This window comes from Pleurodeles waltl, chromosome 10 (genome assembly GCF_031143425.1).
Source record: "Pleurodeles waltl isolate 20211129_DDA chromosome 10, aPleWal1.hap1.20221129, whole genome shotgun sequence".
NCBI classification, from domain to species: Eukaryota; Metazoa; Chordata; class Amphibia; order Caudata; family Salamandridae; genus Pleurodeles; species Pleurodeles waltl.
This window is the reverse complement of record NC_090449.1, coordinates 37,040,034-37,066,289: the sequence shown is the minus strand read 5'-3', so window position 1 is coordinate 37,066,289 and position 26,256 is coordinate 37,040,034. Positions and strand designations below refer to the sequence as shown.

Below are 26,256 nucleotides of genomic sequence, written 5' to 3'. Positions count from 1 at the left end.
AAAAAGAGAAAAAGTAGACCAGAAACCGGATGGAAAACAGCGAGCCTCGTATGTTTTCAGTACTTGGGCCCGTATTTATACTTTGTTAGCACCGTATTTGCATCATTTTTTGATGCAAAAGCAGCGTAAACTTACAAAATACAATTGTATTTTGTAAGTTTGCACCACTTTTGCGTAAAAAAATGAGGCAAATGCGGTGCTAAAAAAGTATAAATATGGGTCCTGGTCGCTGCACTCGAGGAGGGATAAACACCGGAAAAGGCATGAAGTATGCATGCCTTTCACTAATGAAAGCAAGCAGATTTTAAAATGCAAGCCAGCAACCAATGAAAGAGACTTACGTGACATGGGCGTGGTTTGAAGCCCAAAAAGAGATTACAACACGGGACGGAGCGCTTTGCGCTGGCCCCTAAAAAACCTCAGCTTTAGAGTCTCAGGGAGAAGCAGTGGTTCAGCGAGGCCCAAGGTAGGGGATCCGCTGTCAGTCCCAAGGGAGGGGGCTCCCTCCACTGGGCCTTGCAGCCATGGGCTGAAAGGGCATCAGAAATCTAACCGCTGCATCTGCATGATAACAGAGATTAGGCGGGCACTCATGTGTGAAGTGATCCCCGCCCTTGCGCATAAAAAGCAAAGTGTCTGGCGGGGCTCACAACAAAAGAAATAAAAATGTCCCATTACCTGTATGGATGTAGGATGTAGGCACCATCAACATTTTTTTTTTAAACTCACACACAGAAGCGTTTTATCTTCCTACATGGGATTATTTCACCGCTTTGAGATGTATATAGTAAAATTGAGAGTTTTTAAACACGAGCTGAGAAACATTTCTGGCCCTGCCCTGATGATAACAGTATTAGTGAACTAAGAGCAGGGCCACAGGAATTTTTGTGGCAAGAAAGTACCCAATTAGGTGGCTGGGTTTACTAATTTATGCGGCAAGAAAAGGCAAATTATGTGGCAAAATGTGGCACATCTTGTGATAGAATGACCTCATAATTGTGTCATTCATCCAAATACAGCAATAAGCAATATAAAGGTGACCAGTTACACTTTGTGAAGGGCTTTTAACTGTGCAGCGACAAGTGTTGCTGTGTTTTTAGTAGCATTTAATCCATTTGAACTAGAAACAAAAGTATTTTTTTAAATTAAAAGCTACAGAGGAGCAGATGGCTTATGCTGCAAATGCGACAAACCCATAATTATGAGGAAAATATAGCAACCGTAAAATTGAATAATTCCAGCGGGATGTCATGTCAGGGTTAGTTGTGTACCCTGTATGTAAGCTACATTCTTATTCAACATGGGTAGCTCTCCACAAGCATCTTACATTCTCTCTCTGAATCTGCCACTCAATCACACAATGTGGTCAAGCAGGGATGAAGCATTAAGCTTTAATGCCATAAAGGATACCCATGGAGTGGCTGAGTTGCACAGTGAGAAACTGAAAAATCTAGGATCGATCCGGCTTCCCTGCTTGACCACATTGTGTGATCCTAGGCAAATGTCTTATTTCATCAACCTCTATTTTGTTCATTATGAAACATCAGAACACATTCAAATACGTAGAACCAGGGCGTGTGCTATACACTTCATTTGTTTGGTGTAATAGACTGCAATTTTGCTGCAGGTTCAATAAGGATGTAGCTTACATACAGGGTACACAACTAACCTTGAAAGGAGTAGAGCATTAATGGGGAAAGATGGATGCAAGAGCGGCAGATTCAGAGAGCGAATGTAAGATGCTTGTGGAGAGCTTCGTGGACAGGAGATAATGCAGGGGTGAAGCAGAAAGAGCAGGTAAGAGGCAGGGCAGGAGATGAGGTGAAAAGTAGAACGTGGAGTGGTGAGGGTGATGTAAGTGTGTAGAATCAGCAAAAAGTAAGAGGCTGGAGAAGAGGTCAATAAATCTCTCTTTTTCTGTAAAAGAAATGTACAAAAAAAGTCTTGGTTTTGAGATGCCTGTGTTATCTTTCACAAAGGGCTGTGATCTTGAACCGTCCTTAATGTGTCTGCTAAGTTTCAGCCGGCTCTGTCTACTCGTTTACGCCTCTTGACCTTTCTCCATACCTTTCCCTCCTTCCCTTATGTACGCTGATCTTCCGTAGGCGTGTTTTCTGTTCTCCCCTCCCCCCCGGTCTCTATTACTATAGTCATTCTTACTCTTATTTCTATTATCATCATCATTATCATTTTCACTATTATTACCATCTTCACATCACCATTATTCCTCTCGTTATCGTGCTCATTTTTATTTTACACCTGTTCCCGGCTTCTGTCTTCTCTATTTTTCCTCGTACTTTTTCTTCTGCCTTTGCCTTTTCTGTTTCCTTCTTTGAAATTTTCCTCCTCTCCCTTTTTTTCCCTCTAGTTTCCATTTCTCCTTCTACAACTTTTTTAGCCTAATTTTGTATGTATTCCTATCTTCTCAGATATATTTCCCTTAAATATGACTATATCCATGTCATTGTACATTACTATTCAGAGACACTCATCTCTCCCAGATGTCCCCAGCTTGGAGGTACGAAAATGCTATGTGCCTCTAGTTCCTTCAACACTTAGTTGGGGTCTTTGTAATTACGGGACCTCTAATGATGGGGCAGGTTGGAGAGGGCGGGTCTATTAGTTCTATTAGGAATACATATACCTGTGTTCTCTTTTGAAGCCTGAAGTAAGGTAGACAATTATATAACTTTATATAATTGTAAAATGGTGACGATGAATTGCTCCTATACGCACGTTATGTTATTCTGTTCTATTTTGCTATATCATGGCATCTCCCCACAGTGGTGCAGTATTTTGGTATTGTATTATAGATACTTCATACGGTATATTTCAGTAGATGTTGTATATCTTAGAAATTATTACTAGATAGCAGGCATTTTCGGGAAGCTTTATCTCCATTGCTTGTCTCTATTGTTTCATTTGTTTGACATCCCACTGGTGTGGCCTTTTCAGGCTTTCAGCTGTATAATGCATGCAGATGTTAAGGGATTATTGCTAGCTCTCTGTTTCTGTATGCTGTATATTGTTTTGAAAAATGACAATAAAAATATAAAACACAAAAAAAAATCTCACTCAAAGTGTGGCCCATTCCTGCACATGTCCTGACCGGAGATCTAGAGATCATATCTCCTGTCATCACCTCCCTTTGCAATATTGTGTTTGCCTTGTCATACGTGGCCACCAATGTGAAAACTAAACAAGCTGTGGCTGCTTCTCTGCTCAGAAAGCCTTCAGCTGGCTCAAAACATCTCTCTGTTGTCTGACATTTCTTTGCTACCTTTTCTTCAAACATCCTACAATATTTTTTCTGCAAAAGGAAAAATGCTGAAGTATATTGTGCGACCTTTACTTTAGGTCTTGGGCAAATGATGCTTAATTGGCAGCATCCGTGGTGGATACCATTGATTACTGTTGCTTTTTCAGAACTTAGGGCTATTTCAATGATATGTTTAAGAATTATTCCTTTTGGAAACGTGTCTTTCCAACGGTGACAACAGCGAGCAGTCAAAGCTTACTCCACGAGGTGACAAAACTATTGCAAATCAAATATGTATGCCATATTTATCATACTAAATTAGCACCTTATTCAGCCAGCTAGCTATGTCTTTTAAAAGGGACTGATTTAGAGCAAGTGGTAATGGAATGAAACATAATAAATGTGTTCTGTGATTAATAGTCCCAAGGGAATAAACAAACATCTTAAAATATTTCTGTGTGTGCAAAGTGTCCTGCAAAGTGATAATGAACAGCAGTCAACCTGCAAGACGTAAGTGCTGCAAAGCCCAAAGAAGGGGCTAGATTCAAGTAGGAAAGGCACAGAATCCACAGTTGACTGACGGGCCTATGACCAGGTCACTTGGTAAGAAGATGTTTTTATTACTGTGGATAAACTCCTTGCTTTGGCTGGTGGCTGCTGGTGCACAGCCCGAAAGGGTGCAACAGCCTTAAGGTGGTGAGCACAGAGTCAGTCTCACTGTGCTTACAAAGGGTCAGATTTACGATGGTCAAATTTTGTGACTCTCAATCGCAAAATCTTATGTAAAACAGTGTCTTAGACACTGTTTGCGATTCGCAAATGGGTCGCAAGGGACCTGCCCCATTTATATTCATGAGGCAAGTTGCAATTTGCGACCCATTTGGGAATGGCCCGCACTCACAGGGATTGTGGCATGCTGCGGTCACCAGACCACCATGCATGTGACTGGTTTTTAAATAAAGCAGTTTTTTTTGGAAACAGAACTTGTTTTCATTAAAGGAAAATGGAATGCATTATAAAAAAAATGGTGCCCCCGTTTACGAAAGGGAAGGGGCCCCTTGGAGACCCCTTCCTGTTTGCGAATGGGTTACCACCAATTTGAAATTGGTGGTAACTGCGATTGTTTTGCAACTACATCCCCGGTCGCAAAACAATAGTACATCCCCCTGCGACTCGCTATTAGGAAGGGATGCCCTTGGTATGCCCCTTCCTAATAGCAACTCGCAAACCCTATTTTGCGAGTCAGTAACAGGTTATCAACTTGCAAAATAGGGTTGATACATTCTACAATCCTTTTTAGCGGTCACAAACGGCCCGATTCTCCATTTGCGACCGATAAAAACATCTGGCCCAAAGACACCTGGTTTGTCATGTGCAGAATGACAATGGGCCTGCCTGGGCAAGCACAGTATGATGGAGTCCTCTTCTGACCACAGATGATCCCAAACCTCAAGGAGTGACAGAGAGGCCTGGGGAAGTGACTGCTTTTCAGGAACACAGGGCCTGCCTGGGCAAGCACAGTATGATGGAGTCTTCTTCTGACCACAGATGATCCCAAACCTCAAGGAGTGACAGAGAGGCCTGGGGAAGTGACTGCTTTTCAGGAACACAGGGCCTGCCTGGGCAAGCACAGTATGATGGAGTCCTCTTCTGACCACAGATAATCCCAAACCTCAAGGAGTGACAGAGAGGCCTGGGGAAGTGACTGCTTTTCAGGAACACAGGGCCTGCCTGGGCAAGCACAGTATGATGGAGTCCTCTTCTGACCACAGATACTCCCAAACCTCAAGGAGTGACAGAGAGGCCTGGGGAAGTGACTGCTTTTCAGGAACACAGGGCCTGCCTGGGCAAGCACAGTATGATGGAGTCCTCTTCTGACCACAGATAATCCCAAACCTCAAGGAGTGACAGAGAGGCCTGGGGAAGTGACTGCTTTTCAGGAACACAGGGCCTGCCTGGGCAAGCACAGTATGATGGAGTCCTCTTCTGACCACAGATAATCCCAAACCTCAAGGAGTGACAGAGAGGCCTGGGGAAGTGACTGCTTTTCAGGAACACAGTTAGAATTGGCTTCAAGTGGGTAGCGAGGGGAAGAAGAAGCAGTGTAGAGAAGATGGAGGTTGTGGGGGAGGAAAGCAACTGAGAAGCGAGGGGACATTCCATAAAGCACATCATTGCACACTAAGTGATCTGCCAAACAATGAGCTTATGCAAGTAGGTAGCCAATAGCTTCAGGAAAAGAGATCTTTCATGGGAGGTTGGAAGACCAAAGGTGTTTGGTTATGTACCTTGGGAGTGACTGGATTGACTTGTGGGTAATGGAAATGGTTTTGCATTCAATTATTTCTTAATCCAAAATCCCATGGATTTACCTGAGGGGAGGCACAATTTTGTTATTATTTCTAAGGCTAAATATGAGTCGAGTGGCATGGTTTTGTCCTTTGGATTTCGCAAGTGTCTTTTCAGATATCAAGGACATGTGACTTAATTCTTTTTAAACTGTAAGTCTCTGGTACTACTTTATCGTTCACCTGCAAGTCACACACCACCTCCCCCAACCTACCTATTCAACATTTCTACAATTCTTTTCCATTTAGGTGTAAACTCTATAAAGTGTACTTTAGTTGGCCCTTTTTGTTTTGTTGTTTTAATGTATCTCTTTAGTGAATGGGTACTACCATAGTTTTGGCAGTCTTTTTGTCCCAGGTCACAAACTGTTTTCCCTTTAAATGATCCATTATACATATATTTTAAAGTTATTTCAATTCTTTGCATCTTTTATAAATGGATTTCGAAAGTAATTGCTATGTTTGAGTGCTCAGGGAGCAGGTGCGGGCCAGACTTTGGTGCTCCTGCCTATCAATATATTGCCCACCTCACCTGTGGAAGACATTTGAGTCGTCTCCTCTTCTTATATTCTCTGTGCTGCAATTCTTGCAGGTCACTTACCCCATCTAGCATGTAACTGTTTGTGTTGATCCCCATGCTGCAGAAACCCAAATGTCTTGTCATGAACTTCACTAGCATAAAGGGGGGCTCGGGAGTCACTTGAAGTCCTGCTGTATAGTTCTGGGACAATCAGACTTGGAGTTTTAATCATGCCCTGATCTAGAAACAATTAGTGAACATTGTAGCAATCATATCGGTTTCAGAGAGCCCTAGGCCTAGCTTTTCAGCCAGTTTGATTACTGTTATGTATTTCCACATGATACAGCTTTAAATAAATATACATCTTTTAATTAGAATTACTAGTTATATATTTAGCCATTTTAGTGATATCCACTCTAGATAGGTAGTGTCTTGCAAAGCTGTTTCAGCAATTCCGTAACATTAATGTTCAATAGATGTCCCTTCCTATGATGTCACTTCCTGTGATGTCACATCTTTCAGGGGACTCACATGTTCCGATTCTGCCTGGGGCCCCACAAACCCTAGGACAGGCCCTGCTTTCAACAAAGCAATATCCAAGGACTGCAGGGACATACATGGCCTCTGCCAGCTGGCTGGACTGACAGGCAATTCACCATACACTAAATGACCAGGCTAGTCTTCAAGTGGCATAACAAAGGCCCCGCAGCCCTCGCAGTGCGGGGGGGGCAAGTTTGGGGATCCCCCCAGCACAGTACGCTGTGCATGGGTGGCAGGCCTCTGACTGGGTCCAGAGGAAGGGGGTCCCCCTCCAGGTAGTTTGCTGGGGGGGCCCCCCTCAAGTTTCATTAAGCACTGAAGTCTTCCTCAACACATTCTTTATTTATTCAGGGGAGTTCACCAAAGTGCCATGCGAAAAGGAAATGTTTCTATAAAATTACAGATTGCTGCCAATAACTTTTGAATTCTTTAACAAATGTGATTGGCTGGGAAAGAGCTGAGAAATTCCTGATTTGTTTTAAAAAAATTCACGAATATTACACTTGGGCAGACAATATCCACAACCATGGAGGCCTTGAGAGGTTTCTAATACACATTTTAAATTTTTGTATAGATATTCAAGCAAACAAAAGCTTCTAATTTTGTAGACCAGGCTGCTCACAGGAGAGCTACTTACAGGTAACTAGAGAGCTACGAGTAGCTCACGAGCTACCTGCTGGAGAAGCCTGATATATGATGTGTGTTGTATGTGCTACGAAACATAACTGCCAAATTTCAGTAGCTTGGGGCTTTTGAGCCAGAACCATAATTCACCTTCAAACTCACTGTCTTTATCAGTAAGATATATATATATATATATGTGTATGTGTATGTATATATATATATATATATATATATATATATATATATATATTACCTAGTGGCGGTCGCTACTAGGTAGTTATAGGTAGGATCACGTTTCTATGCAAAAACTTTTTTTTACTTGCCTATATCTTTGGCACCGCTTGACGAATCTTCATGAAACTTTCCCAACCCCCAAGGGCAAGACTGTAGTTGGAGTGGAGTGCCCACCACCCCCTGGGGCAAATGTTTAAAAAAATAAAGAGGGTCCCTAATGCACCCCGTGACCCAGGGACCACCACCCGCTAGGACAAATATTTTAAAAAACAAAGGGGGTCTCTTTTGGACCCCCATCCCCCAGGGTCCACCACCCAACAGGGCAAGACTGTAGTTGGAGCGGGGGGCACGTGGCCCCACCGTGCCCCAGGGACCACCACCCCTGGGGCAGATGAGTAGGTGTATAGCTGTTTGTGTGAATGATGTCATCAGCAGTTCTTAATTTGTAAATAAAAATGTGCCGGTGCCCAAAGCTCTCCTCTGAAACACGCGGCTGCTTCAATTAAATGAGCGAACAGGGAATACTGAGGCAGTGTAATCCTGAAGCCTTCTTGTGTCTCTTTAATCCATTTAGAGCCGCTCCCTGCCCCTTCAGCTCACTCTTGCAGCTTTCTGATTTCTCCTTTAGTGAGGCTTTTTCTATTTCTCTTCCCCGTCTTTCCCATATGTGTCAGTAAATGCTTGAGGCAGAAAATTAAGTGCCGACCCTGAAAACTAGGTGCTGGTGCTCTGCACCGGAAACAACAAACACAAATTAAGCACTGGTCATCGGTGATGCCATATGAGATGTCATGAGTGATGTGACTGACCATATCATGAGTGATGTTCTATGTGAGCTCATAAGCAGTGCATTATGGGAGCACCAGTTATAGTTAGCTCAAGTAACAATAAATGCTGAATTTCTATGGTTTTGTACGAGTAAATTCAGAACCTAACTATAACGTCCATGTATCCTTTGTTTTTGTTCAGTGTGTACATATATATATATATTGCTATATAAATTGCTAAATACATGGGTGCTCACTATAAATAAATAAATGATTGTTTATCATCGCTGGATTGGGACTGACTTCATCTGTGCCGCTATGTCACGGATCTGAGAGCTGACTGAGTGAAGGAATCTATCTATCTATCTATCTATCTATCTATCTATCTATCTATCTATCTATCTATCTATCTATTTATCTATCTATCTATCTATCTATCTATAAAGGTTACAGGGACATTATAGTTAGGTTCACATTTCACACACACACAAAACATAGAAATTCAGCAGTTATAGCTTATACTTATCTAAAAAAACTATAACTCATGCCCTGAGGTAAGTATAACTCCCGCCCAGTCATGAACAGTTTTCCCATCAATACTTTTATTGCAAAGGTTGCAGTGACATTATCCATGATATCATAGAAGATGTTGTGACTGATGTAATATGTGGGGTAATTAGCAATGCATGGCAAGGGTGCAAGTTATAGTTACCTTAGGGCAAAAAGAGAAAGGAAAACCTGAGTGTGGAATCGTGGAACTGTCCTTCTACAACAAGCAGAGGTGAGTTTGAGAAAAATGGAAGGAGACGGAGAGTGGAATGCTGGGATGGCAGTGAAGAGTCTAGAGAAGTCTGGAGACGTAGGTTACAGAAAGGACTTTTAATGAGTGGTGAGAGCGTGAGTTTGATTAATACTGGTTTCTGAATGGCTAATCTGGAGACAGGTCTCAGCAGAATCTGTTAGGGAATCAGTGACCTGCTAGGGAATGCAAACACGCGAGATGGTTAGACATAGAAGAGCATTGTGAACTGTCCCAAATGTACTACGAAAGCTACCTGGAGTTTGCCTTGGGCAGGTTATCCTTTTTCAATGTTATTTTCGTTAGGTGAACTTTACTATGTGAGATATCATCAGATGAATCAATATAAAGAGAAGGTTTGTTGCACTTACAGGGCATGTTATGAAAGAGAGGAAGTTGAGCTGATCATGCAAGGCTGAGACAGGAGAAGGAATGCAGACAAACAAGAGAAACTCATGGACAGTTGGCAGGTTGGTGAAGAAAGTTGCCAATGACCTTCTCTTCTGAATCATGTGTTTGTGAACTGTCTGTGCCCCCTTATTCCTGCATAGAAGACATCCTCCTTCTGGCGTGTAGCAATAAGGACCAATGGAATGCTCCCATATTTTGTTCTTCACATCTGAAAATAAGAGATCAGACATGTGAATTTGCAAAATTTCCAGAATGGTACAAGATGTGGACTGAAAGACTAAGCGAGGCCTTCATTGGCAATGTTGTTAATGCATTGGAGGCTTCACAGTTGCAATTTGTAAAGCACACTCAAATCTATGGGGCTATCTGAAAACCTGTTTGTATTATTTAATACTGTGGGGATTTCCAAGCCTTAAATATATCCTAAACATAATTCCTGGATGTCTGCCATGTTTGCCCTAGTTGTCTTTATTTACACTACATAGTGCTTCTTGTGGTAGGGGAATTTGCCTGTCTTATCACGGGTGATTGTCCTGATTAAAGAGTTTTATACTTGTTAACCTGTTCGTTATGAGTGACCTCTCTAGCAGTCAGAGGTGGTGTCCCTGGTTGACACAGGAATGCAGAACACTTTGGTGGATCCAGTCTGAGTTCTAGAACCTTCATGTGTTGCCACTATGACCACACTGCTGGCATGACACTGATGGAACACACCTGGATCCCCAGTGAGATGCTCTCACCCACCTGCTGCCACTGACCATCGGCACCTGGGGACGGGCCCCCCATGAGTTGTGAACACGCGGAACTGCGTTGGCTCCAGCCCTGAGGATAATCCAGGAAGACAGTGGTGCTCATGAGGTACATATGGAGATAAGAGGTCCTGGCCAGGAGAAGGGTTCACACCGAGTGCTCCGCTACACGAGGAAGTGTACAATGATATCACGATCACTGTGAATGCTGAGCAGTGATGCATGTGGAGTCCCCCCAGGATAGGCAAAGAACATGGGAGGGATGTGTGAACCTGCGGTTGTGTTGCCAACACAGTGGGACACATCCCTACAATAGTGCATAGCAGCCTCAGATCTTGGGTGGCACACAAGGCTGGAGTACTACCCGCCTGTCTACCAGGTCAGGGCAGTTTGCCTGAAGTTTTAAGACTATCATGACAGAGAAAGAGAAGGGTTTTGGCCCAGAAGAGCAGAAGACATCCCCGTTCACAGTCCAGGAGTTGTCTGTCCTTGTCCAGGAAGTGTACGGCCACTACGAGAACCTTTTTGGGACCACTTCCAAAAAGCTGTCAATGCTGGCCAAGAAACAGATATGGGAGAGCATCCTGGGCAGTGTCAACAAAGTCGGCCAGGGCAACAGGACAGTCCAGGACATCAAGAGGTGTTGGAAGGACATCGAGTGCCAGGGCGGGAGGTGGCCGCCATTAACAGCGTCTGAAGGTCTGAGCGAAGAACATCCACAAATTCTGCAGGAAGAGAATCACAACAGCACAACTTTCACCGAAGGGCCTGAGAGGCTTTGCAGTACAGTCACAGCGGTGGTACCTCGTAAGTCACTTAATCAAAAGTATTGAAAGTACTCACTTTAGGATTCCTTAACTTTCAAAGAAGGCCTGTGTGTAAGCTTTCCATGTTTACTACAGTTAGTTCACTTCTGAAAAACTATGAGTGTCATTCTGCACCACTGGGCTGTGGGCTACTTCTCAAACACCCAGGCAGCAAGTCTACAACCATTGCAAACTAGGATCTGCAACAGCTCTGGCAGTAAGTTTTAGCACAGGTATATGGGTATTTCCCAACATGGCACTGTGCAGGAAGCCACTTCAGATTCATTTGACCACCACATAAGAGGGCATTGAAGCCCCAACTTTTTATGAAAAATTCTGAACAGTGCCTCAAGTAACACCCACAACAACATTGAGCATAGTTACATCAGTCATGGATTGCAAGACTGCCTATTGTAGCTTATCTTGCTCTCCCCATCTTTGTCTCGTGATGTTTTTAAAGCATGAGTCTAACCACCATCCTGTAGAAGTCATATTTTAGACTTGCAGGAAAAATAGTGCCTGGTGGTTATGGGCATCAATCCATCAGAATACCAGGGGTAGCGGAAGTGATATCACATGCCCTTTAACCTCAATGACATCACAGGAAATGACAACATATGACTCATTTTTTTCAAGGAATTCATGTCACACGACCTTAACCATGGTGAGTCACAATAATTGATATCTCTGAAGTTCCAAAAGAACGTCACGATTAACAAACAACACAACACAGGCAAACACCAATCACAGACACCACCTATGCTGATTTGATCTTTGAAATTTCTAGGAATTAATACTTTCATTGTATTTTGGTACTAGAGAGCGAAGCAAAAAAAAAACAACAGACCTTTACTGAGGCACCCCTCTCCCAACCCCCAAGAACATTTTTAAATGAATGCGGTTTTATAGTGCATTGTAAAGCACACTTTGCACTCATGTGTGCTGTAATGGCATTGTTACATTTTCAAATCCTTCCACTGTGTGCCAAGCCAATGAAACCTGATGCTTCCTAGGAATTTTGCTCCATTTATTTTTTTAAAAAAGTTCTATGTCTACCACCATATGTCACAAATTACTTCTATTGTACCAGGGCTAGCATTTAATCATGGTTGCACCAGGACATAGACGCCCCTAATATTCCAGTGCGCTATTGTTCCATTTATGCCATCCATCTATGATAGGTGACCGTATAGTCAAACACTACCTCAGTAAGTCAGGGGCAGCATTTAGTCATGGTTGCCCCTCCCATAAGTCGGGCTGAGAAATACCTCCAGTGTGCCAGTACCGCCATTTTTCTAAGGTGCCTCACATGCCTGAGTTATCTCTGGTATTCCATTACTAGTATTTTACCATAGGTGCCCATTATGCCACAATTACTTCCAGTGTGCCTTAAATATGCCAGCACCAATATTTTACTACTTGTGGTCTCTATAAGACAAAAATTACCTTCAGTACGCCTGGGCCTACAACAGATCTGCAAGTGTAGCACCACATTCTTAGACTCAATTCAATTCACTCACTGGCAAACACTGTCTCTCATATACATGCACTCACAACCACAACCACACATACAGCACTTATTTAAATGCATTTTTTACTTACTTTAGCTGCCATCAAAGGCCCATTCCAGGTAATATGCTCCATTTTTTATTACACTAATAGCAGTCACGGCCCGCTTCGCTCGAAAGGAGCGGGGCGGGTGCTGCACGTGGGGGTGAGGGGGCACCTAAAATGTAATTAAATTAAATTTTAAAAAAACACTTACCTTTTCGGCGCAGTCCCACGCAGCGCTCCTCTTCCCTGATGGCTGCATGCAAGCACAGGCTCCCAGCCTGCCCCGTGGCCAATCCTGACGCTTCTCTACGCAGCATCAGGATTGGCTGGGAGCGCCCTGGCTGGGGGCACCCAGGCAGACTGGGAGCCTGTGCAAGCTCTCTCCAGCCCAGCAACTGTGTTGCTGGGCTGGAGAGAGCCTACCGCGCATGTGTGTTTGGCGGGCCCGAGCTGGCCGTCCAAACATACATGCGCAGTGCGGGTGAGTGTTGAGCACTCCCCCTCTCAGATCCTCACCCCAGATGCCCGCCCCTTTCACAACAAGAGGATAGTAAAATAGTTTATTATCCCCTTGTTGTGAAAGTTTTGCAGTTTCTGCTGCTGGCGGGGGGGCAACACTCCTCCACCCTATCGGAGGTGCCGCCGCTGATTAATAGCGAATAATAGTATATTCTCAACTTGTGCATCCTTCCAATGTGGCTCTTTTCTTCCTTTCAAATTTGTCTCATCCTAAGTTAATGTGAAATAGACCAAGTAGGACTGTAGATACTAGCTTGAGATGGAGGGTGGAATTTAGGCATTGGTTGTGGGTATAAATTTGCTCACTGAGACTCAGATTCATGACTGACTGACTATGTAAGTATTTCCCATTTAGATCTATTTATGTAAACATATCAGGGCCATGTTTTGGGGCACGAGCCGATGCAGGAATCAAAAGTATAATGAGGAATACTGTTTCTTTTCGTTCTTTATCACCAGACTTCTTCACATTCCTAAATACTGGGAACTGATTGCTAAGACCCAAGGACCAGCGAGATTGACTGCAAAGAACATCAGAAGGGAAAGGAAAAAGCATATTATCCATATTATCCAAACTTTGAGTGAGCTCTGCAACTGACATCCAAGAGTAATACTTGTAGAATGAATATGACATAGCACATTTGGCTGTCTTACAGATGTCCATGGTGGAATTTCAGAGATACAGACAAAAGCCCTGATTTTTAATTTGGCAGACAGGCTTCTCCTTCACAAACACAAAGTACTACCCGGTCTACTAAATGCACAGTCCACCTCCTAACCTAGAGATGGACAGACCTTACGTTTTTCAGAGACAAAGCTTGAGCTGGCTCAGTCAGTGGACATCTTTCTCCAATGGCCAGACATATCAGGGGTGTTGGAGGAAGGACATTACACCAGCCGCTCTGTTTAGGATGGCCTCTGTAAGGTCTTGTTCTTTCCTGTCTGTCACCGCCAAGAAAATCCTGCAGGTGAGGGTCAGACAAAAAGAAACCATGAAAGTAAATGGCTACTATCCGCAAAACATTGTGTTCATTGAAAGAACCACTGTGATGATGGCTCCTTTCAGTGTACATGGATGACTGCTGCAGAAGTAATGTCTATATTTGAGAGACAGTAGTCCATCGGGATAGTGGAGGTAATGTCCGCTGCCACCATGATGGTACTATCTATCAAATTCTAAATCAGCTTCTAAGACCTGGTGGAATGAGCATGCACACCATCTGGAAGCTTGAAATCTTAGACATTAGACATGTAATCCAGGAGGAAATTGGAAGGTTGTTGCAAGTTGTATGTCCAGAATAAGTATTGAAGAATCTTTGAATAAGAACCAACTCCTTGATTTGATAGATACAGAACTTCAAGGTTTAAGTAATATTCAGGTTTACAGAGAATGATTTCACCCAGCGATGAGTTATGCCTAAGAAAGATTAGAAGAATAATCTGGCTGAAATAAAAATTCCATTAAACTGAAAGATGATTTAGCCATATAAAGAAGTGTTGTGGAACCAATGCAGCTTGAGGCAGCTCATGTGCAGCATTTAGTAGAAATGGAGTTGAAATCGAGACTCTTATGGAGGACGATAAGAGAGATCCTCCAGATTCCACAGGTGCTTTTGTACCTCAAATGGTTTTGTGGACCAAGGGGCATGGATGACTGGAAAGACTACCAGATGTGTTTTGTCAAGAATTTGATTTAGATTAGCATGCTGGTCGGACAGCCGCGATTGAAAGAGAAGCTGTAATATGATTGTTTAGGTGTATGTAAAGTAAATTTACGATCCACCAGAAGTTGCTTGAGCTGACAAATGCCATCAGAGTAATTAAAGATTACAGATAGGCCCAAAACTAGGGTATGTGTGCTGCACCCTAAAACAGCTGTTAATGGTGTTTTATCCTTTATGGCGCAGGGTAGCTACACTGGGGATCTAAATGTTCCATGTTGGGGGTCCCAGCTGGTGGTGGAATTTCCTTTCACTCTTTTATGAGATCTGAGACAAAGCAAGGTTTTAAATCAAACTTTTCAGAGTCATGTTGAAGGCATTTCGGATAAGTTGTATCAACCCCTGAATCAATCTGCATTAAAACATCATTGTGAATAGATTTAGCTAAGACTGGATCAGCATTGTTGAGAAACTGAGTTCAGGCCTTGCCAGGGTAGCTCTAAAAATGGAGGTGCTGGTCCTACTCAATAGCATCGGAAAACTCGAAGTAAAGCCTATTTTGACACCTTGATCCCCCTCACAGAGGCAGGCTCAGGATGCCCCCATCAATGGACAGCTTGGTACATCTGCAGGCTGCCTGGAATGGCACCCCAAACTCCCACTGCTGCCGATAGATAGCTGGGTAAAGGTTCTCCAGACATTTAAGGCAATGCACCTCAGGGATAAGAAGGCTGGAAAGATAGATAAAGATTGACTCGTTGATGTCCAACAAATGCAGCATAGGTGGTAATATCCCAAAAACAAAATGAAAAAAAAAGAATCCTGAGCGAATGAGAGAACAGCAGATGGAGGCAAAAATCAATGCAACAAGGTGTCAAGTATGGATTCTAATTCAATATCAGTGCAACATTTTGAGAAAGATAACTGTCTTTGAGGTATAATGGAGCTGTGTAACCAGGGTGGGTTTGTGCAGTACTCTGGTCTTAACTGAATAAAAAAGTATTGCACAGTTTCTGGTTCTTATCACCAATTATCAGCAGCTTCCAAATGCTTCCAAAAATCCTGAATGAATATGAGGATCTGGAAGGATGGAGGGGGCTGGCTGGCTGGACAGTGTCCAAGGGATCACTACAAAGGATCTTAAATTGTAGGCAACACCTAACCCGGGCATTGTGATGTTGCTGAACAAATATAAAACAAGAGAACCGGCCTGCCCGTGGGAACAAATCTACATATATTTTTTTGTAGAACTGCCAATAGGTTAGCAAATTCATACTGGGTACCACATACGTTAGCTACATTTGGTTAGAACCTTCTTTCAACAACCCCTTACAAAGCCATAAATGATGCCAAAAGTTTTAATTTAAAAAATGGAATTAAAAAGAATATATGGTACTGGACTTCTTGTGTAGAATATTATCCATGTGAGATCATTCTTATACAAACGTGTACTTGTGCAAAATCACTATTCAAATGCACACAGAGGGGCAGATATACAAGAAACTGGCGCTTCAGCACTGACGCGCCAGTTTACTTGCGTCGTCCCTGCCCCACAGAACGAAGGCATGGGTGTGTCGTATTTACAATTCATCGCACCATGGCGGTCATTAGGACAACTGCATCAACATTTTTGATGCTATTGTGACGCTTTGCTGCACTAGCGTCAAAAATGTTGACGTTAATGCAGCAAAGTGCAGGGAGACCCATTGATTTCAATGGGTGCGTCATTTTAACGCCTGCTGTTAGTCGGCATTAAAAATTATGGGAAAAATGATTAAGTGAAATCTTGTAGATTTCACTGCACTATTTTTTCAGGCCTTACTGCGCCAAAACGCCCCGCTTTGCATACATTATGCCTGATACAGGCATAATGTGGCGGAAGGGGGTGCAAAGTGGCGCAATGCGTGCATTGCACCACTTTGTAAATCTGGGGCAGCAAAATGCCTTCCTAATGCCACATTACCATAAAAAAAAATTACGCATGTGGCGCAAGAAGGCGCTAAGGGCTTGTAAACATGTCCCATAATTTCTTAAACATAGTCGTCTCCCTGTCTCAGTGTTTAGTTTAGTACGTAGGTGGTGAGTACTTTATTTCATGTCCTCGTCCACCTGGATGTAGTCTATATGAAGAACAAGGAAGTCTGTAAATAAACAGTCTCTAATGTTGATGTTTATTTTTGAAGGCCGGCGCTTATTCTTCTGCTTCATGCATTTTCTGAGAGCAAAAGACACATTTGGGAAAGACGGAGGAAGAGAAGAATGAAAAAAGCGTCACAAAGGGAGAAAGCAGAAAGCTGCGATAGAGAGCTGAAGGGGAAGGGAGTGGCTGTAAATGGATTGAAGAGGCCCGAGATGGCTTCAGGATTATGCCACCTCAGTATTCCGTGTTAGCACATTTAATTGCATCAGCCGCGTGTTTAAGAAGAGGGCTTTCGGCACCGGCAAGTTTTTATTTACAAATTAAGGACGCATTACATCCCATTACATTCTAAGCTTATTGGAAAATACAAGTTTTGCTTTATTTCTTTCTCGTCTTTTCCTTTCATTTCGCACCTGGTGTCCTTTAATATATGTATGCAGAAATGACAGCTCACGTATGTTTCACCCTCCGGGCCTTTTTCAGGGCTCCAAAATTCGTACGTTTCGGCGTACACTTGCTGGAAACCAAATTTCTATCTTTTGATTTTTGTTGTACAGATAACTCCAGTTCAAATGCTCACCAAGGGTATCATAGAACCAGTGATGAGTGTGTTGCTGAGAATCACAGTTTACACAAACACCCATGAGTGGTCATGAGCTCAATAGTATTCTGCATATACAGAGTTGAAAACATAATAAAATAATTAACTTCAGGTAATCAGCTATGACTTAGTAGAGAAAACAGTGATAAGCAATTTTGTGAATGCCCCTAAAATTAGATGTTTTTTTTAAACAAAAACACTACATACGCATTGGATGTTTTTTATAACCTTTTTCAGGTTTTGTAATGTTTATCCATTAAAGATCAAAATGAGAAATCCCGTCAGGATGTCAAAGGCCAGTTTACATCAATTCCTGCACAGTTGCCCCTAAGGCAGCGTATAGATTGTGTATGTACGAAATGATGGGTAAACCAGGCAATGACTTCCATATGGTGAGAACCTGCCTGTTGTGACGTTTCTGTGGTATTTTGAGAAATTAAGCCTGATTAATGAGCTGCTCCTGAATAATAGGTCACTCATTAATAAAATTTTATATTTCATTGATTGTGCCTTCATAGGTCTCACAATATAAAAACAAAGCATCATTCAGACCACTAGGGCTCACGGAATTAATCCCCACAGGTGTAGTCAATCAATACAAATAAATATAGATTTATTTTGTAATTCAAAAAGCAAATAGACGACCCGGACTAAAACATTTTTAAAAAGTAATTTATTTTCTACATACAGTGCATTCTCAAAATTATAAGGGGTGCAAGTGCAAGAGGCCATTTCTAAAAAAGTGTTTCCAACTCGTAAAATGGGATCTGTGACCCATACCAGATTACAATGTGTAAGGGGCATGCCTTCCAATTTGCGATTCAATGTTGAATATATCATTGCAACCACAATTCCTGTTGCAAACAACTGATCACCTACCAAATCCTTAAAGGAGGTGGTAACTGATTCACAAAGTTTAAGGGTTCCTTTGGAGACTCCTTCCCCTTTGGGAATTGAGGTAGCAGACTCAGGGGGAGTAGGCAGAGGTCCCTGAAAGGTACATGGTCTTTTTGTTTTTTTAAGAAAAAACGTGGTCTGTTGAGTCTTGAAGGCCACTGTCTCTCTGGTTGCAGTCAGTCTCAGAAGTTGCCAACTGCAACCTGCCTAAAATATTTTCATGGGCAGGTTGTTCTGCAGCCCTCTCAATTTTGCTTTCAACAACCTATTAGTATATATTTTGGTTTGCAAAATCTGATTCTTCTTGCAAAAAGTTAGCGCTCAATTTTTGACCACTTTTTGCAAATAGAATAATAGTTCATCTGGGCCATAACTTGTGATGATTCAGCATACTTCTGGGATGTTCAACAGTCCCTTGTTCACAGCAGTTCAAGCACTTCATAGGAAGCGGAATGATACACAAAGTAGCCAATAGCTTGAGGTGATAAAGAAATACTCCTCTGGGTGCAACCAAACCAACTTGATGTATGTTGTAAAACATGGATGACAATAGGTCTTAAATAGGCTGCTCTGTCAAGCCAGACTTTTTAATACTTCATAGAGGCATTTTGAAGTAGGCGAAGTAATACTCTAGTATTATTACTTCACATACCTGTAAATGCAATCCACTGAGCTACATGCAGAGATTTCCACCTACGCTGGTATTATACCCTGGGCCCGAATCACTAAGGCCTCCAACTTACAGAGATTTACTCTGTAGTACACCTGGCTTCAAGAGTAAGCCAGTGTAAGTCCGTTGTAATTCACTAAAGTTACACCCGCAATTATTACGCCAGAACTGCAGCCCATACAGGCGCAGCCCTACCGCAGCCAGGCCTTGGAGTAAGTCACATACTCCACATGGCCACTCACAGGTACTGCAAGTGAAGGACCTACACATTTAAGGCTGCAGGGATTGTCTCTAACAGAGCAGAGCCCAAGACCTTAAAAATAAAAGTATATAAGCTACAAATGGTCATATTACTTTAGACATTGCAAACCTCTACATAAACCACATTGGATAAACATAAAAATAGAAAAGAAAAAAATAATTAGAAAGTCATACATTTTGACATTCTCAACACCTATACACAGCACATTTCACAAATGTAAATAATAATAATATAATATAGCAAATGTGAAAAACTGCAAATATCACCAAAATGTAAACATAACAAATGCACACACATAGAAGCGACAAACGTAAATTGTCAATTCATTTAAAAAAGCATGTCTCATCTCACATCTAGCACTACTTGTTACACACTCAGAAACCCACTGCATGCCTCTTTCTCGCTCTCTTACACACACACACACACACACTATATATATATATATATATATATATATATATATATATGATACCAGGCTCCGCAATGTCTCACAGCACAAGGCTAAGAGGTCAGAGGGTCAGAGCAGCCTTATTTATGTGATCCTAGTGTTAACATTTGTCAGGTGTTTCATTTTCTTCAGGTGATGCCTTACATGTATTCTTTTTAATCTGTGGTTCTAAATAGCATAGTTAAATATCTACACCTATTATATGTATAATACCTTTTGGGTGATGTGTTCTTAAACTATGCCTGGATATTTTCTAGTAGTAATTTTATCATTAAATTTTCAATTGTATGTGTCATCGCTTCCTCAAACGTGGGGTTGGAGTGACATGCTCCTACTATGTGGTATACATCTCTGCCCAACTTAGTGAATTGCATCTAGGTGGAGATTTACGTTTAGGCATCAGCATACATCTGCAAGTGTGGGTATCTCTGCATCTAGGTTTACCTTTGTGAACTGGGCCTGAAAGTAAGCCAGGAGTAAGTCATGAGTCCATATAAAGTTCAGTAAGAAGCCAGGAGGAGTACGAGAATGAGACACACCTACTTAAAGCAAACTCTTATTGAATCAGCCCAATAGTTGTTAGATAAATAAAATATAGTACTAAGCACAAATCATTAAGGCCATCATTACAAGTTTGGCTGATGGGAACACCCGTCTTCCAAACTCCCGACAGGATGGCTGCCACTTTAGCGGCGACCTCCCCGCCAGACCCATTATGACTTTCCCGCTGGGCTGACGGGCAGAAATCAAGGTTTTTCACCCGCCAGCCCAGCGGGAAAGTGGCAAAAACAACAAGTGATGGACGGAATGCTGAACATTGTCAAACATTCACCCCCAGTACAGTGATCTGGGCCTAAATCCATCGTTTTTTTGCTGCCCATGGCATTCCAGTTTGGACCCAGCCATATGCAAATCAGTCTTGACCCTGTTCCCCATGGGAACAGTCCAGCCCGAACTGCTAGGCCAGGTCTTCCCTGGACTGGAAACAAGCATCCTGGGACCGGTTTCGGGGTTTCGCCCCTCATCAGCCAGGCTAGCTTGAATCCAGTGGCATGGGAAGCACAGGACCCACGTCTGGGCATACCCTTCCCACTTAGGGCGACAAAGCAAAAACAACAAGTGATGGACGGAATGCTGAACAATGTCAAACATTCACCCCCAGTACAGTGATCTGGGCCTAAATCCATAGTTTTTTTGCTGCCCATGCCATTCCAGTTTGGACCCAGCCATATGCAAATCAGTCTTGACCCTGTTCCCCATGGGAACAGTCCAGCCCGAACTGCTAGGCCAGGTCTTCCCTGGACTGGAAACAAGCATCCTGGGACCGGTTTCGGGGTTTCACCCCTCATCAGCCAGGCTAGCTTGAATCCAGTGGCATGGGAAGCACGGGACCCACGTCTGGGCATACCCTTCCCACTTAGGGCCACAAAGCAAAAACAACAAGTGATGGACGGAATGCTGAACATTGTCAAACATTCACCCCCAGTACAGTGATCTGGGCCTAAATCCATCGTTTTTTTTTGCTGCCCATGCCATTCCAGTTTGGACCCAGCCATATGCAAATCAGTCTTGACCCTGTTCCCCATGGGAACAGTCCAGCCCGAACTGCTAGGCCAGGTCTTCCCTGGACTGGAAACAAGCATCCTGGGACCGGTTTCGGGGTTTCACCCCTCATCAGCCAGGCTAGCTTGAATCCAGTGGCATGGGAAGCACGGGACCCACGTCTGGGCGACAAAGCAAAAACAACAAGTGATGGACGGAATGCTGAACATTGTCAAACATTCACCCCCAGTACAGTGATCTGGGCCTAAATCCATCGTTTTTTTGCTGCCCATGCCATTCCAGTTTGGACCCAGCCATATGCAAATCAGTCTTGACCCTGTTCCCCATGGGAACAGTCCAGCCCGAGCTGCTAGGCCAGGTCTTCCCTGGACTGGAAACAAGCATCCTGGGACCGGTTTTGGGGTTTCACCCCTCATCAGCCAGGCTAGCTTGAATCCAGTGGCATGGGAAGCACGGGACCCTCGTCTGGGCATACCCTTCTCACTTAGGGCGACAAAGCAAAAACAACAAGTGATGGACGGAATGCTGAACATTGTCAAACATTCACCCCCAGTACAGTGATCTGGGCCTAAATCCATCGTTTTTTTGCTGCCCATACCATTCCAGTTTGGACCCAGCCATATGCAAATCAGTCTTGACCCTGTTCCCCATGGGAACAGTCCAGCCCGAACTACTAGGCCAGGTCTTCCCTGGACTGGAAACAAGCATCCTGGGACCGGTTTCGGGGTTTCACCCCTCATCAGCCAGGCTAGCTTGAATCCAGTGGCATGGGAAGCACGGGACCCACGTCTGGGCATACCCTTCCCACTTAGGGCGACAAAGAAAAAGACGGAATGCTGAACATTGTCAAACATTCACCCCCAGTACAGTGATCTGGGCCTAAAGCCATCGTTTTTTTGCTGCCCATGCCATTCCAGTTTGGACCCAGCCATATGCAAATCAGTCTTGACCCTGTTCCCCATGGGAACAGTCCAGCCCGAACTGCTAGGCCAGGTCTTCCCTGGACTAGAAACAAGCATCCTGGGACCGGTTTCGGGGTTTCACCCCTCATCAGACAGGCTAGCTTGAATCCAGTGGCATGGGAAGCACGGGACCCACGTCTGGGCATACCCTTCCCACTTAGGGCGACAAAGCAAAAACAACAAGTGATAGACAGAATGCTGAACATTGTCAAACATTCACCCCCAGTACAGTGATCTGGGCCTAAATCCATCGTCTTTTTGCTGCCCATGCCATTCCAGTTTGGACCCAGCCATATGCAAATCAGTCTTGACCCTGTTCCCCATGGGAACAGTCCAGCCCGAACTGCTAGGCCAGGTCTTCCCTGGACTGGAAACAAGCATCCTGGGACCGGTTTCGGGGTTTCACCCCTCATCAGCCAGGCTAGCTTGAATCCAGTGGCATGGGAAGCACAGGACCCTCGTCTGGGCATACCCTTCCCACTTAGGGCGACAAAGCAAAAACAACAAGTGATGGACGGAATGCTGAACATTGTCAAACATTCACCCCCAGTACAGTGATCTGGGCCTAAATCCATAGTTTTTTTGCTGCCCATGCCATTCCAGTTTGGACCCAGCCATATGCAAATCAGTCTTGACCCTGTTCCCCATGGGAACAGTCCAGCCCGAACTGCTAGGCCAGGTCTTCCCTGGACTGGAAACAAGCATCCTGGGACCGGTTTCGGGGTTTCACCCCTCATCAGCCAGGCTAGCTTGAATCCAGTGGCATGGGAAGCACGGGACCCACGTCTGGGCATACCCTTCCCACTTAGGGCGACAAAGCAAAAACAACAAGTGATGGACGGAATGCTGAACATTGTCAAACATTCACCCCCAGTACAGTGATCTGGGCCTAAATCCATCGTTTTTACAAGTTTGGCTGATGGGAACACCCGTCTTCCAAACTCCCGACAGGATGGCTGCCACTTTAGTGGCGACCTCCCCGCCAGACCCATTATGACTTTCCCGCTGGGCTGACGGGCAGAAATCAAGGTTTTTCGCCCGCCAGCCCAGCGGGAAAGTGGCAGCAGCATTGTCACCGGCTCGTAATTAAGCCGTAGCAAAGCTGCCGCCCGCAGGGGGCACCAGCACCCTTGTAATGCACACTGTCTGCACAGCAGACAGTGCGCATTACGAAGGTCCTAGGCAGAGGGACCCCTGCACCTGTTCTCCGCCAGCCTTTTCATGGCAGTGAAACCATCATGAAAAGGTTGGCAGAGAACCAGGTTGTAATCAGCAGGGCAACGCTGCGTGCATCTGCACTTGCCATCCGCCCGTCGGGATCACCTATCCTGGCAGAGACAGCGGTACCCTGGTGGTCAGACCCCAGGGTCGTGATGTGGTGGTCGGAACACCAAAGCAGCGGCGGACCACCAGACTTCTAATCAAACCCTAAATAACGAACAATAGTGAAAAAATTACACCGCATTGCAACATATGCACCATTTATAATAGGATATTCAAACAAAGTGGAAAGGGTCAGTGTTATATAAACTATGATGGCTCCTTCCCTTACGGTATTAGTAAAATAAGTTTCATAACAATCTTTGAAAAAATGGCCCCTCAAATGTCCTTTTGTCCTTGCCTTCATAAAGTAAGCTCTGGGAGGGGATGTCAGCCACTATAGTGTCACAAAAGAGAACATTCAAGTTTTTTTCTTACACTCCAACCTCTAATGTGGTAGTTCAAGGCTTTTAGATAGAAGTTGGCCAATTTAAAGGGATAAAACTAAAACACTGAGGAGCTTAGAGCAACAGACTGTAAAACAGAAAAAAGCTCTGTGGGAGAAAAACGACTGCAAGTTTGATCTGAAAATGTCAGCTGAAACACATCAGTCCAGCAGAGGCACTCTATTTTGCCTGCACTTGATTCTGTGTCCTTGTCATCCTAAAACCCCAAAATATTGGAACTCTATGTTTGCAGTGCAATGTCTATTAACTCCATTAAACCTATACCCCATCTCTCCCTCCTTCTAGATGGTGGAGGTTCTGGCAGCCATGCAGCATGTACAAGGCATTCGCCGCCTTCCCTTCTCGGCGCCATCATCGAGAGCCAAGAGGAGTATTTGTGCAGCCAAGAAACCACTGTGTTCCAAATGGTCTCATCAATTAAACCAAAAACTCCACCGCCTTGTGGCACACACGTTTTACCTGAGGGGCCCCGGGATGACCACCACAGCTCGCATTGTGCGGAAAGCCAGGGCTCCTGGGAGACAGAAATGCTGACTCTGCAAACAAAGCACGCGGACATGCTAGCGGACGTGCGCAAAGACATGGGGCTCATGTACACTGAACTGCGGAGCTTTTTCATGCAGATGTCATTGGGCTTGAGCTCTGTTGAGAAATTAGTTGAGGGACAACAGCAGACGCTGAGGCAACTGGAGACACAAAACAGGGTTTTATGGGCAAAGCAGCTGGAGGTGGGCAACCGCACAGAAAACATGGAAGAATTGCTGGCCAAGCTGACAGAATTTCTAGCCGACCAAAGAGATGCAAGTGTGGCTGCACAGCCCGGGGGACACCAAGTATCCGTGCAAGAGGAGCGGGGCCAGCAAGACAGGCCGGCTTCAGATCACACTCAACAGGCGGACCAACGCAGGCCAAAGCCATGTGGGAAACGGAAGACCAAAAGCGCAGGCAACAACCAAAATAAAAGAAAAAAGTGAGACATCCAGCTTGGGTAACAACTAGAATATTTTGTTTATACATACATAGTGCATTCAGTGATTTCTTAGGAAGAGCTGAAGCCCAAACTGGAGAACCTTGTTCAAGCAGTTTCTGGTATTCACCAAAGCACTGAACCACTTAGGTTTTCCTGTGCAGGTTACAGAGCTGGCGTAGCCACAATTCCATAACTACCAACCTCTAAGGACCTGCGCGTCTCTCCAACTGTGACCAGAGTTCACATGTATAGTTTTGAACCTGCCAATGGCCATGGAGCATGAGCTGTGAAAAAAATAGGCAGATGTCTGAATGTTCCCATGATGTGGCTACTTTGTTGCCTTATGTGGAGAACTCCATTCATCCACGTGAAACAACAAAGTAACATGTACAGCTTTTTCCACTTGAATTGTATCAAAGAATAACTAGAACAGAAAAAGATGGCGGCTGACAAGTGTTAACTTTCAGCTATTAAAGTTTGAAAAAGTGGCAACTTACATTGGAGAAAATAAAATGAGTGGTTGATTCTGGGATTTTTTATTGTGAACCATTTAATGCCACAAAATAATGTGTTGGATGCACCTTCACCTTTGGGCACAAACAGGAAATCAACAACAGGGATTTAACTATTCAGGGAACCTGATCAGGAAAAGGGAAGAGGCAGAGAAGATGGGTTGGTGATTTAGAGCAGACCGGGGCAGCTCATTCAGAAGAGGGGTTCTACCTAGGCCAGCTGTGGTTCCTCTCTAGGAGCTATGGGTGCCCCCCAACACAGCTGCAGAAAGTGTGAAAAATAAAATGGTAATAAAATAATTTTATTACCATTTTATTTTTTTACTCTCTGCTGAACGGATTATGGGTCTGGGCCGCCAGTGTGTTAATGCTGCTGATTTGCAGCAATGAGGAGTGGCCTCGTCAGTTTGAAGTGCGCATGTAGGTTTGGTTGGCTATCTTACTACAGCCAGCCGAACATGCGACCTCAAGCCTCTCCAACCCAGCTGTCACACAGCTGGGCTGGAGAGCAGGCACAGGCTTCCAGTGCCTTTTGGAGTGCTGAGGCAGCCTGCTCCAGCCAATCCAGACGCTTCACTCATGCTGCTTAACAGCATGAGAGCAGCGCCTGGATTGGATGAGGTAGTTGACTGTGGGACCTTGTGCTCAGAGGAACCTGGAGCCAAGGACTGCAGAACATCGAGGACGTGCTGCTGGAAAAGGTAAGTGAAACC

The 26,256-nt window shown here is 44.1% G+C and overlaps 1 long non-coding RNA gene across 1 annotated transcript in view; it reads left to right on the top strand.

Annotated features, from left to right (window-relative positions):
- LOC138261009 (uncharacterized) overlaps positions 1-25,514 on the top strand; it is a 103,124-nt gene extending 77,610 nt beyond the window's left edge. Inside the window, exons 2-3 of the long non-coding RNA XR_011199040.1 lie at positions 9,465-9,561; positions 24,347-25,514. This is a non-coding gene — a long non-coding RNA (uncharacterized lncRNA). The remainder of the gene's footprint in view (positions 1-9,464; positions 9,562-24,346) is intronic.
- The last annotated feature ends 742 nt before the right edge of the window (positions 25,515-26,256 follow it).